Source organism: Adiantum capillus-veneris, chromosome 10 (genome assembly GCF_014529385.1).
Source record: "Adiantum capillus-veneris isolate H3 chromosome 10, ASM1452938v2, whole genome shotgun sequence".
Lineage (NCBI taxonomy): Eukaryota > Viridiplantae > Streptophyta > Polypodiopsida > Polypodiales > Pteridaceae > Adiantum > Adiantum capillus-veneris.
The window spans coordinates 22621350-22635361 of record NC_140940.1 but is presented as its reverse complement, the minus strand read 5'-3'; the positions used below and the strand labels follow the sequence as shown (position 1 = coordinate 22635361).

Genomic DNA, 14012 nt, shown 5'->3' with positions numbered 1-14012 from the left:
TTTGATTGTCCACCAATTCCTTCATGTCGATTGATCCCTTATGCAAGGGTGAGAGGCTTACGAGACGATGTTCGTGGATTGAAAAGTGCTTTTGCAAAGGAGGGCTACATGCAAGAAAAAGGAGCTTTTATTGTTTCAGTTTGGAATTGCAAGAAGGAGGAAGCTTATGTGACAGGTATTTCATTTCTCTGCTTTGGTCTTTCCTACTGCCTGTTTCTATGGTGTTTTTTGTTGTTCTCATAAATAGTAGTTGAGTGTGCTTTTCTGCTTATGGTTATCTTTTTTACAGAGGACCTTATTACTTCATGGGACCCAATATGGGTTGATATACATAAAGAGTTTGAAATTGAGCGTTTTAAAAGACCAAATCTTCAAGTTCTCTCTAATAAAATGTTCTATGTTTGGGAGGGTAATCATAGAATGGTCGCTTGGATGGGTGCTATCAAAGAGAGATTCTCCATTGGTCGAGAGAAACATTGTAGTGTGCTTTGTACAGTTATTGATCCTACTCGAGTGCCAGAGATAGCTTTGCTTAGTAGCTTGCAAAGAATGAATTTGTAAGCTTCTTGACTTTCTATATATTTTAGCTGAAAATTTCTATGTTGTGTTTCTGACTTTGTTTATATTGTATATGACCTTGGAATAGCATGAATACACATGCTCTTGTAGTCACGCATCTTAGGGATGAGCTTGTCAAGTGCTCCCACATTTGTGTAGCAGATCATGAGGCCTATGTAATAGGGCTACCAGAAAAAGATCAAAAGTTGATTGCTGCATTCCGTAAGAAATACTCGAAGGGTGTGGAGCCTTGGTACCCACTTACTCGTTGATACTTGGGAAAGCTCTTATACGATGTGAGTGTCTTTGGCTTGCTTTTTTGGAAAGATCTTATATTTTCTTTTTGTGAAAATTACATATATTAAATTGTGTATTGAAGGATAAAATATCCAAGTAATTGAGCCAAAGAGTATGTGCTTGTTTTTTTCAAGGTATTTATTTTTAAGTATGTGTTGAAGGTTAAAATGTCCAAGGAATTGAGCCAAAGAATAGAGCAAGCTAGGCACACAATGATAAATGAAGAACTTATAAAACAGGAGGAGAAAATATTGAATGATTTAGCACTCAAATATGGAGAGCGCGTTGGGATGGTGGTTGAATTATTTTTGTTTTGGGTGTTTTGCACATAGTGCAATAGCTGTTTACACTTGGTTTTCTATTCGTTGATAAAAACCTGCAGTTGCTAAATATTGTTGATCCGAATCTTGGACCGGATTGGATGGTTCGAGTTCTTGCACTCAAATGGGGTCCTCATAGTTGGGCTACGCTTGAGAAACTGAACTTGATTGCTATGCATGATGCTCCTGTCTTGAGCAAACTATTATGGGTTTCCTTGTCTGAGGCAGATAAGATTACTAGATCCTCTTATGGCTTAAAGAAAGGAGATCATGTGTATCGCATGTGAGTAAAGTTTCTTTTGACTTTTAAGAATCTTTGATGTAGATTTGCTAGTTTTTTGTGTTTATTTTAGTTTTTTCTCATCTTCCTTGTTATGTAGTTGGATCCGCAGAGAGGGCCTTCTACAAAGGATTTTTGATAGGGCCACAAAGTTTTTGGAGGACTTGAGCAACATTGCTGGTGGTATTTTGTTGCCTCATGATTGCTCTCTTGCCTCTTACTTTGAGGAGATCAAGTTTGAAGCACGGCCCTATCTTTATCCTTTGGAGACCTCTCTTGAAGCTAAGACAAAAGATGTTGACAAGCAAGCTATGAAGAAAGTGGACACGGTACGCATGGCATCTCAGCGGCTAGCCTACAGGTCAAGCTCATCATACTTTTATTCAAGCTTTTCATAATTATGAAGTATGTAGTGATGTTATTTTGTTATTTGTTTTAGATTTCTATTATCCTTGGTTGGAAAAGGCTTTCTACCAGGGATACCATTCTTAGCTAAGCAGTGGGCACAACTATCTACTGGGGAAGGATGCATGTACTCCCCTTCCATGCATAAGCTCACTACTTGGGAGATGGAGGCATGTCCATGGTGGATAGACATGGCTTCTGGGCATGTATTGGCGAGAGAGAGAGAGAGAGAGCTTCACGATACTATGAGATTTGGTGGCACATCCGTTGATGTGTCTCTCCCTCTTAGAGTGGATGAGGTGATATCGGGTAAATGGTTACTCAAAACAGTCTCAAACATAGTTTGTGTGAGAGATTTAAATTCTCTTTTTCCTAAAATTATTTGTTTTGCATACCTGTAATATTGTGTTTTTTTTATTTTTTCAAGCTACAAATACTTCTCGCAAGGGAAAGGAGGTGATTGTTGAAACTAGGGTGGATGGAAACATGGAGTGAGAGCATGGTGAGCTTTCACTTGCGATGCAATCGTTTGTTTCGTTCATTTATTGGAGTTAAGTCACTTTGTTTAGCCTCTTGTATCGCAGTACCTCTTGGGGAGATTGTTGCAAAGAAAACCATTTCTTTTGTCTACATCGTTGATACTCCCTTGTCCTCTCTGTCCTCATTGCCTGACTCACGATGCATGGCCATTTCTGGGGACTACATAGCCATTGCTGCTGATTTTAGGCCGGTGTTCAACATCCGGCATGGATTCGTGTTCATGAGCACATGGGATGTGCACGCCTTGATGGGACCTTGTGCGTGCGTGGTAGGAGAACAGTCGCATGGGCTGCTGATTTTTTTTTTTGGATCTTCCCTTTGGTGGTTCCCCATTAGCCTCCCCTGTTGTACCCCTTTGGGATATTTGTAGTGAGGATCATGTTCGTGCAAGCATGCAACTTGCATGTTCGAGTTTATCAAACTCAGGGTGGTTGTTGATCATGGTCTCTATGACAGATTTTTGCTTCAATCATAATTTTGTACAATACTTGTCGATTTTTGTTGTGTGTTCTATTGTGACTTTTGAAACCTCTTGTAGGAGATACCATTGGCTGGGTTGAGAGATTTTTTCGTCCATCAGAGATGGCTATTCATCGTCGCATTGTGGTCCTCCATCATGGAGCTTATGGTTATGGTAATATCTTTGGTGGTCGGATCGAGGTAATGCTCTTCTACATATTAACTTGTTTGTTTCTCATTTTGGTGTGTTTTTATTATTGTGATTGGCCTCTAATTGTCTATGTGGTGGTGTAGTGTCATTGTTCTCTCTTACTTATGGTGCATAGGGTTGGCATGCAACCACCTTGCTTTGTGGTTGAGAGCACCCCACTATTCAATCATCTTGGCATGCAACCTTTGGATTCTTACATGATGCACCATCTTCCAGAGTCTTCTCTAGCCAGATCATCATCAGGGGAGCCATGGCGTGGTGGCTTGCAACGAAGTCACTCTTTTATTGCATGTTTTGTGGAGCTTCTTTGTAGGCCTAGAGGTCTTTGTTTGGAGTTGGGATGTGGTACAGCGCCCGTATTGGCAACATGATTAGGCAAAGTGCGGGTGTGTGCAACAGTCGACATTGATGACAATTTGATTTCAGATTATGTGCAACCATTATTTCTCCCTAAAAAGCGAAGCAGAGAGGGAGCCTCCACCTCTCTTGATGTTGATGATGTGGGTGACATCCCTTCGCGTGTCAACCCCTTTGATGACTAGTGAGAGTCCACCTTACACTTCATTTCCCCCACCTATTTTATGTTTCCATCATACTTTTATGCTATTTTGTCACTTTTTTGTATCATTGTTTAGTATTTGAAAATTATGGATAATGATTCAAACAACAATTTGAGATTTCTTGTGCTTTTATGATGTATATTTTGTATTGCTTGCATGTGGATTGTGAGACTTATCTTTTTCTTTTTGTATGGAAGTGTGTTGCCAGTTTATGCTAAGGGGATTGCAAAAACCATGGCTGCTTATATACAATACGATTTTGACACCCACAAGAAGTGTCAGAGACGCAATGTCTTTATTGATGACGAGTGCGACTCTTCATAGTCACGAGATAGAACCATAGCATTTCTTGTTGTTATTAGAGTTCAGAGGCACGACATGCTGTTCTCTATATTCCACTAAATATTCCGCTTGTTATCTTACAACTTTAAAGAAATCTCTCTTTTTTTTTGTATAAGATATGGAAATTCTCTCTTGGTATAGTTTAGAAACTTTGTAGATGTATGAGCATTGTTGATTTGCATTAGATTGCTCCGTAAAATTAAAGTTAAAATAAAAATTATGGTGTTGAATGTAGTTGTGGATCATTGCATAGTTTGTAATAGCTTTGCTACTAGCTTGGGTTTCTCATTGCTCGACATCAAGTATCAACTGCGCAAAAGAATCTAGAGTCTAATTTTGAACAATTATATTGCTACGATTACTTACGGATTCAAGATCCTACCATTAATAAAGTAGGATCTTCATTCATCTTGGTTATCAAAACCCATTTGGTTTCTTTATTTCATTTGCTCAGATTTTCCTTCGCTCGAAAAATCTTGCTCGCCATACAGTAAGACTCAATTCTTAGTGGGTAGTGGATACCTTTTCACCCTACGACATAATTCTAGAATGGATGACTAGTCCATTTGGTGCTTGGGAAACGTGGCTGTCGCAAGCATGTCTGCTCTTTAATCCATATCATGTTCCCAAAGTAGAGTGATAAATTGTACTTGGTGTTTGAGTGACATTATCATCACAAACATGATTCTAAGCATGCATACTATTTAAATTTGTGCACAAAAGAGGATTAGTCTTAAATGACAAAAACATTGTTCATTTAGAAAGCATTTACATTTTCTTACTCTAGGGAAGCATTGTAAGCATTGACAAGGTTCATACTATCCTTGCAGCATTTAGCATCTTAAGAAGGATAATTTTTGAACTTAATAAGATACTGTCGAATAATCTTACCATGCCGTAGTACCTTGTCTTCATGTTGAAGGATAGATTCAGGTTGTAGCACCTCTTCTTGGTCGTCGATTTTTGGAGGGTCTTCAATAATTTTTTCTCTTGGTGGCTCTCCTTTGTAGGGATTAAGTAGGCTCACATGAAAAGCATTGTGTATGAGCCAATGGTTGGACAACTTGAGTTGATATTCCATGTCATTGATTGGCTTCAAGATTTGAAAAGGACCATAGTATCTTTTTGCTAATTTAGCATAATACTTTTGATGGACCATAGGATTTTTGCCCGTCATTTGCCTCAATCAAGCCTTGGGAAACATAAGTAAGACCCAATCATTTTCTTTGAACGTTAAGGCCCTTCTGTGCTTGTGACCAGCAGCTTTTTGCCTTTGTTGAGAGATGGATATAGCCTTCTTAACCTTTTGAAAATATTCTTGTAGGTCACGGCTATACTCATTAGCAATGAAGATATTTCCATGTACTTTAAGTAGTAAGGGACTTTTAGGTATTCCTTCTATGATCTCAAAAGGTGCTTTTCCTGTAGTAGTACGAACTCAAAAAGTGATTTTCCATCGTGATCGTTGATCTACTTATGTACCATAAGTCTTTAATAGATCGAGTATAGTAAGATTGGCTATCTCCCTTTGGCCATCCGTTTTTGGGTGATAGGCTGAAGAGAAATTCAATCTTGTACCTAGGTTTTCAAAGAAACCTTTCCAAAAATTACTAGTCATTCTAGGATCTCTATCCACGATGGATGTTGGTAATTCATGGTGTTTGAAAATCCAAGATATAAAGATGGTTGCCATTTGGTGTGCCTTAATAGTCTTTTTGATAGGAATAAAGTGTGCTTGCTTGCTAAACATGTCGACTATTGTCCATATTGCGGTATTCCCATGGATAGACTTGGGTAATCCAAAGATAAAATCCATGGATATACTCTCCCATGGTGAATTAGGGATTGACAATGGTTGGATTAATCCACATTTCTTCACTCTATCATACTTAGTCATTTGGCATACCACACATTTTGAAACATACTCTTGTATGTCCACTTTCATGGTAGATCAATAGAAGTACATCTCTACTCCTCAAAGAGTAGGTTGAATGCTTCTATGCCCCGCATAGGCAGAAACATGTGGAATTCATACATGAGGTTCTCCACAAAGGGAGTGGATAACACATAGCCTATTGCCATGGAGAAGATAACCATCCTGCAAGGTGAATGGTTCCTTTTTCTTCCCCAAAGCAAGGGCTGACATTACATCTTTAAAGTTAGGGTCATTATCATACTCACCTATCATAGAAGACAAATCATTGTGAGTTGCTATAGACACCGCATTGACTTTTGGTTGTCGTGAAAGTGCATTGGTCACTTGATTATGCTTACCAGCAATGTGAGAAATATGAAAATAGAATTTCAAAAGGAAATTTGCCCACCTCATTTGTTTGTCGGAAAGGAAGTACTTCAGACTTTGGTGGTATGTTTGTAAAATGAATGGAGTCCCCAATAAATAGTGCTTCCATGTGTCTAGGGCATGTAGAACAACTAAAAACTCTTTCTCATAAATGCCCAAGACCCATTCATCCATATTGAGCCTTCGGCTCTCATATGATATGGCACGCCCTTCTTTAAGCAAGATTACTCCAAGGAAAGCCCCATAAGAATTACATTAGATCTCAAATGGATTTAAGAGATCCAGAAGCATGAGGACTGGTTGGAAGGTAAGCTTCTAAAGAGAATTAGAGTGAGCATTTTTGTGAGATAACTTTTAGAACATAGAGGGTGAAGTTAATTGATGGTAGCAACATAAACATAGTACTTAATTGACTTGGCATGAACAATACTTTGTCAAGAGAGAGAGTATTAGACAACATGACAATAGTTGAAGACCGGATTTACTTGGAGCCGGTGCCCCCTCCAAAAGGCGTTTGTATTATAGATTATCCCATCAAGAGAGACTTGATACAATAAAATATTTGTGTTACTTCTGACCTAGGTGATGCAATGAGGATGGAAATCTTCATGAATCACAAGCATAACATAAACTTTGAAAAATGCAGTAACTATCCCAAGCCTCAGTCCCAAGGCTTAAACACCTTTGAAGGTGGAGAGAGCTAGCTGGGAATAAGGGTAGGGAAGAGGAAGAAGAATCACCCATAGGAGAAAGAAATATTTCCTCACTTATCATCACTCTTCTTGCTTAGCATAGCATAATAGCATAGTAATGAAGATGAAGAAGATGAAAAGCTTAAAGCTTTGAAGCATGGCTCTTGGTTGGATTTACATTCCATATCCAAGAGTGTTGGTGTAGGCTCTCCACTTCTCCACAAGCTTCTTGCACTTTTCACTCCACACAATGAGAGAGAGAGTGTGTATGTGTGTGTGTGTGAGAGAGTATACCCCCTCTCATGCTTGGTCCACCTCTCTCTCTCTCTCTCTCTCTCTCTCTCTCTCTCTCTCTCTCTCTCTCTCTCTCTCGTATTATTTAATTATATCATTTGGACATGTGTATTCTTTTTTCTCTTTGAGAGAAAGAGATTAATTATTTATTTTTATGCATCTAAATTCTTATTGGACCCCTTTAAAGCCTATCCAATAGGATTAAAGCACATCATGAGGGCCACATCGGGAGGATCTTGACATGTATCTTTTAAGCACCTAGTCATTTAAGCATAGAAAGCGTTTATGCCTCTTAAGAGTTTATGTTTGAATTGAAAACTTCAAGAACCTTAGTCATTTAAGCATGAGAAGTACCTCAAGTTCCCACAAACACTTTAAGCACTTTAGTTAGCAAGCACGACAAGCACCTCTAATGCTTGGGTAGGATTCCCACCTCAAGGTCAGCCCTAGATTTCCTAAGGTCAAAGGACATTTTAATGCTAACTTTTGGAGGTCTTTAATGAAGATAACCCTAAGGTCTTTAAGCTCCATTAGGTAGCATTGCTCTTTAATAGGCCATCTCTCATTTGGACCCCTTTAACCTGGGCCCCGTGTTGAGACAGATTTGTAAGCACATGTCTATATTCCAACCCTTGTTCTCGTTTACTCTCCCACATTAAATGATCAGTTTAATATTAGAAAATTGTTTGGGCTGGTTAGATATTATATTTTATGACATTACCTCTCTCTTGAAATCATAGTCATCCTCAACTATGAGGTAAATGAGATAAAGTCTTAGTCATTAGTCTACATTTCTTAGTAGGTAGACGATCCCTTTTTACTCTACAAAATCATTCCAAAATGGATGACTAATCCATTTGGAGCTCGGAAGACTTAGCTTCCATAAGCATGTCTGCTCTTTAGTCCATATCATACTTCCAAAGTAGAGTGACAAGGTCTACAGCTTGGTGTTTGGGAAACGTCGTCAGCACAAACATGATCCTATGCATGCATACTTCTTAAATTTTGTGCACAACAAAATAAAGAGAACGATTTATAAGACAAAAACATTGTTTATTTAAAATGCATTTTCATTTGCTTACCCTAGTGTAGCATTGTAAGCATTGACAAGGTTCATATTTTCCTTAAGCTATGTTCCTTGCATCCATCTAACGTCTTTCAAAGGATACTTCTTAAACTTAACAAGATATGATTGCATAGCGTTCCTGTTTCTTAGTACCTTGTCTTCGTGTCGAAGAATCAATTCGGGATGCAACACCTTCTCTAGAGGGTTCTCCATTATTGGTTCTTTTGGTGGCTCTCCTTTGTAAGGATTGAGTAGGCTCATATGGTTAGCATTGTGAATGAGTCAATGGTTGGGAAAATTTAACTAATAATACATCTCATTGATTGGCTTAATAATTTTAAAAGAAAGGAGCATAGTATGTTTTTGCTAGTTTAGTATAATACGTTTGGTGGCTTGTAGGATTCTTGCTCGTAGAATGCCTTAGATGAGCCTTGAGAAACTTTATTAAGACCTTATAATTTTTCTTAAAGGCTAAGACTCTTCTGTGCTTATTGTTGGAATTAGTGTTGCAGAGAAACACACACAACTTGGAGGAGACAAAGGAAGCTCAAGGCACACAATAGAGAGTCTGTTACTTAGTGTGAAATGGAAAAATAGATATCCCTAGTGTGATAGGCATATATACAATGCACGGGGTAAAAAACCTCCTAAAGAGGGAAAAATGCCCCGGCGGTCCTAGTGTGTTCACACACATCACTACCACATGTATATGGTAACAAATCTCCCCTCGAGTGATGCGGTGAACAAGAGCTGGTACATGAGTGAAGGGAAGTGCCATGCCCTGAGGACATGATCAGTCCACAAAGGGGAGTAAGCCCAAAGCTTTGCGGAAAGCTTCAAGGTTCTCACAAGACAATGCCTTTGTGAAAAGATCTGCAAGGTTGTCCTGTGTTGGCACATAAGCCAAGCTGATCTCTCCTGCTGAGAGCCTCTCCCTGACGTAGTGGTAATACACCTCAATGTGCTTTGTGCGATCATGAAAAACTAGGTTCCTTGCAGCTACCAATGCGCTCTGACTGTCAGTGTAGATAGTGTTGGCAGTGTCCTGTCCAACACCCAAATCATCCATAAGGCGTCAGAGCCATACACACTCAACCATAGCTGTAAAGACTGCCTTGTACTCAGCCTCACAACTTGAAGTGGCCACAATAGGTTGCTTCTTGCTCAACCATGATATACATGAACTGCCAAGTATGAAACAAAAACCACTTGTGGACACTCCGTGTCAAAACAACCAACCCAATCTAAGGCCGAAAAATCATGTAAGTCTGGCGCCAATGACTCCTCCTTGGGATAAAACAAGACAAGATGTAAAGTGCCACTCAAGTAGTGGAAAATCCTCTTGACAACCTACCATTGCTTAGACCATAGGCTATGCAAAAATTTGCTGACCTATGAGACTCCAAACTATATATCTGGCCTCGTGTTTCATACATAAAGAAGGCATCCAGCAACAGTTTGGTAAAGAGTGACATCTATAGGATCACCAGCATCATGAAGACTCAATTTCAAACCTGTTTCCATGGGAGTGTCAATAGGTTCGCAATCCTCAAGTCCAAACTTACATAGCAACGTCTCTATGTAACTTTTTTGACATAAGGAAATACCACCATCACACTGCTAAAATTTTATACCCAAGTAATGATGCAAAAACCCCAAATCTTTTATCATGAAAGTAGCATTCAAATCAGCCTTAAATGTAAAAATATGTCTCTCATTTGATCCAATGATCAGCAAATCATCTACATAAAGAACCACAATGAGAAGTACATCACCCTCATGCTTTACGTACAATGTGCTTTGTGTTAAACTCTAACAAAACACTCGTTTGACCAAATGAGCGTCAGCCTTCTCATACAAAGCAAAACAAAATTTCTTTAACCCATACAAAGCTTTGTTACATTTGCACACCTTATCCTCTTATCCTTTCTTGACAAACTCTGAGGCTGTGTTACATAAACTTCCTCAAATATGTCACCATTGAAGAAAGCAGTAACAATGTCTGACTGATGTACATCCCAACCAAAATGAGCTCTCAATGAACATAGAAAATTCACAGTAGTCATATGACAAGTGGGAGCAAAAGTATCCTTATAATCTATGCTTTTTTTCTGTGCATAACCCTTTGCAACAAGTCGAGCCTTATAGAAATCAATCTCATAATCCGGCTTGCATTTCAAGTCGAGCCTTATAGAAATCAATCTCATAATCCGGCTTGCATTTCAAGTTGTAAACCCACTTTGTACCAATGAACTTTTTGCCAGGAGGAAAATCACATAAAGTCCATGTGTCATTTTCTATAACTGCATCATATTTTGATTACATGGTAGCCATCAAATTTTTTGAATTATATGTTTCATCAAAAGACAGAGATTCCTCAACATCAAGTAAGCTAGATACAACCAAAGCATAACAATCTCATGCATAAGATGCATGGCAAGAACCTGAAGGAGTACGACTAGACAAAGGTGCATCCAATTTACTGTCACGCAAAGTATGCACCAGCCATTTAGGCATACGTCTAGCCTGCTCATTCTTAGTACTTTTCTCATCAAGTACATCATGTACATCTGTATCAATAATAGGCTGACCTATAACATTTTTAGAAACCCCCATATGTTGTAAATTTGCCTCATTAGAATCTACATTCGTACTTCCACCACTAAGAAGAGGCAACAAAGTATCATAAATGTCCTGTGAGCTTACATTATTGTCTCTAGTACATGAAGCAAGGACGGAACAGAATCTTCCACAAACACAACATCTCTTGAAACCAGAATACGCTTTTCTTGTGGATGATACAATACTTGTAACCTTTGCTTTCAGCACTATAACCAACAAAAATAGATTTGACAGCCTTATCATCCAATTTTCTCCGTTGTGTTTGTGGCATCAAAGCATATGCCGAACAAACAAAAACATGCATGCGCTCAATAGAAGGCTTTCTATCATGCCATGCTTCATATGGAGTAATGTATTGTAAAGATTTTGTAGGACACCTGTTTAGTACATAAGTGGTACACATAATGTCCTCAAAAAAAAAAAGAATGCGGCAAAGCTTGACTTTTGACCATACATCCTGCCATCTCCGTAAGTGACCTATTTTTCCTCTCAGAAACACTATTTGTTGAGGCATACAAGGCACTTTACATTGGTGTTTTATCCCATGACTAGCCAGAAATGCATTGAATTCATGAGACATATACTCCTCCCCTCGATCGGAACGGAGGGTGCCCATAGTACATTTTGGGACATTTTTAGCCATAGCCAAAAATTGTTTGAAGCACATAAATACTTTGGACTTCTCTTTAAGCGGAAATACCCATGCATGACTGGAGTAATTATCAATGAAATTCATGAAGTAAAGGTAATTGCCAAGGGATAGAGTTTGCATGGGCCCACAAACATCACTATGCACAAGTTGCAACCTGTATGTGGCCCTTAGTGAACCATCCTTTAGAAACATCAAACGCTACATCTTACCCAAAATACAGCCTTCACAAACATGTTTGACAGGTGCTTCAAGGGGCGGCAAAGAAGCAACCATATCATATTCCTGCAAACGCAGCAAACGGGAAAAATTTAGATGACCAAAATGCGCATCCCAAAGTTTTGCATCTGAAATAGCCTTTGAATCTAAAACTGCATTTGCAAAATTGTACCCACACTTGTCATACAAAGTGAGCTTATACAACCCACAACATAAAATGCCAGATGCAACAATTTCATCATCGAAATTGCAATCATGTATTGTACATCTATCATCCACAAATTTTACTACAAGACCAAGTCTAGAAAATGCAGATACAGACAAAAGATTCTTTTTTATCCCAGGTACATAAAGTGCATTAACAAGTGTGAAAGAACTACCATTTGCAACAGTAAGCATGTTCTTTCCAACTCCCTGAACCGGATAAGAGGCATTGTTGGCACAAGTAACTGAATTCTCGTGAGGGACAAACTCAAGAGAGGTGAAAAAATCATGATGTGAGATAATGTGCTTTGTAGCACCACTGTCAAAATACACACATGTGAATCTGCAGGATTGACATGCATGAATCATGTACAACAAGATTATAGGTACACTATGCATTACAAGCCCATTTTGCATCAACATTATCATCACAATCTCCTTTCACAGACGACTCAACAATAGTTGCATTTGTAGTGGATCCAGCATTTGAAGTGGAACCACCCTCTTTCGCCTTCAACATAGGATACTACTTGATCAAGTGATCATTAGCTTTACAATAATGGAAACGCATCTTATTTTTTCGCTTATCGACAAAATTTTGAGACAAATTGCTCCCAGTAGAAGCATTCGGAACATGTGATTTTTCACTCATAGAAGAACCATAAGAAGTGGCTGCATTGTTGTTACCACCCTTTCTTTGAGCATCAATAAAAGCTTGTTCAACTACATGTTTTCTAGTCCTAATTTTTTTGGAAAGTGACTCTTCCAATAGCAATGTGCACAATGCATCAAACATGGAAACTTTAGGATCTCGTTGGGTCATAAGTCTCCAAGTACTAGCAAAAGTTTGGTAAGAGTCTAGCAAGGCATCTAGAACATTCTTTGCACTGTAAGGGAATTGTCTGAAATGACTTCATTTACAGAAATAAGTTTCTCATTGATATCCTTGACACCAGCAAGGAAATTGTCTATGCCATATTCCTCATTCATAATCTTCGATTCCAGCTCTTTACGCAACAATGAAATTTTAGCCTCATTGCGACTTGCATCAAGACCAGCTAGAATATCCCAAGCCTGTTTTGCAGGTTTTGTTGAGCAAATGTGAGGAGTAATAGTGTGCTTTATAGACAATGCAATCAATGCATGAGCCTATGCATATTTTATATCCCAACGAGCTTGTTCTGCCATAGGCAAAACAACTCTAGCAGCATCAATCCTTGCAGAAAGACCCACAACATCCTCAACATCGCATGTATCCTCAGAACCAAGATGTACATCAATGCCCTGCATAATATACTAGACACCCTTTGACACAAGAACATGTTGCATCATGTAAGACCACATAGGGTAATTTTCCCTATCCAATCTGTTCTCAACAAAACACATCTGTGTTGTTGTCGGCCATGATGAATATCTGCATGTGATGTGAAAACTGCACAAAAAGAGGAGAACCAAAGCGAAAATAGCATGTGCTATATAGCAAAAACTATAGAATATTGTAAGGTACCTGCTATGCAGAAAACAACACTCACGAAATTTTTGCACAAAATGAGGAAATAGCCTTTGCAGTTCTCCCTGTAGTAGAAATAGAGGCCGAAACGAGCCCGAATCAAAAATCTGAGCAGACTAATCTCTTAGAGCTTACACAAATTTGTTGTCGACCTGTGAAGGCTCACCAAATCTCACAGAAATCGGAGAAAGTGAGCAGACATGAGCTGGAGCAGCTGGTGACTAAGCCCGGGAGGACGCAACTTGATTTGATACCAACTATTGGAATTAGGATTGCAGGAAAACACACACGGCTTGGAGAAGATGAAGGAAGCTCAAGGCACACAATAGAGATTATATTACTTAGTGTGCAATGGAAAAATTGATAGCCCTAGAATGATGGACGTATATACAATGCACGGGGGAAAAACCTCCTAGTGAGGGAGAAAAATGCCTCAGCAATCCTGAGTGTGTTCACACACATCACTACCACATATATATGGT

The 14012-nt window shown here is 38.9% G+C and overlaps 1 pseudogene; it reads left to right on the top strand.

Annotated features, from left to right (window-relative positions):
• Window positions 1–647: 647 nt before the first annotated feature.
• LOC147448544 (uncharacterized) lies at window positions 648–1947 on the top strand (annotated as a pseudogene).
• Window positions 1948–14012: the final 12065 nt, after the last annotated feature.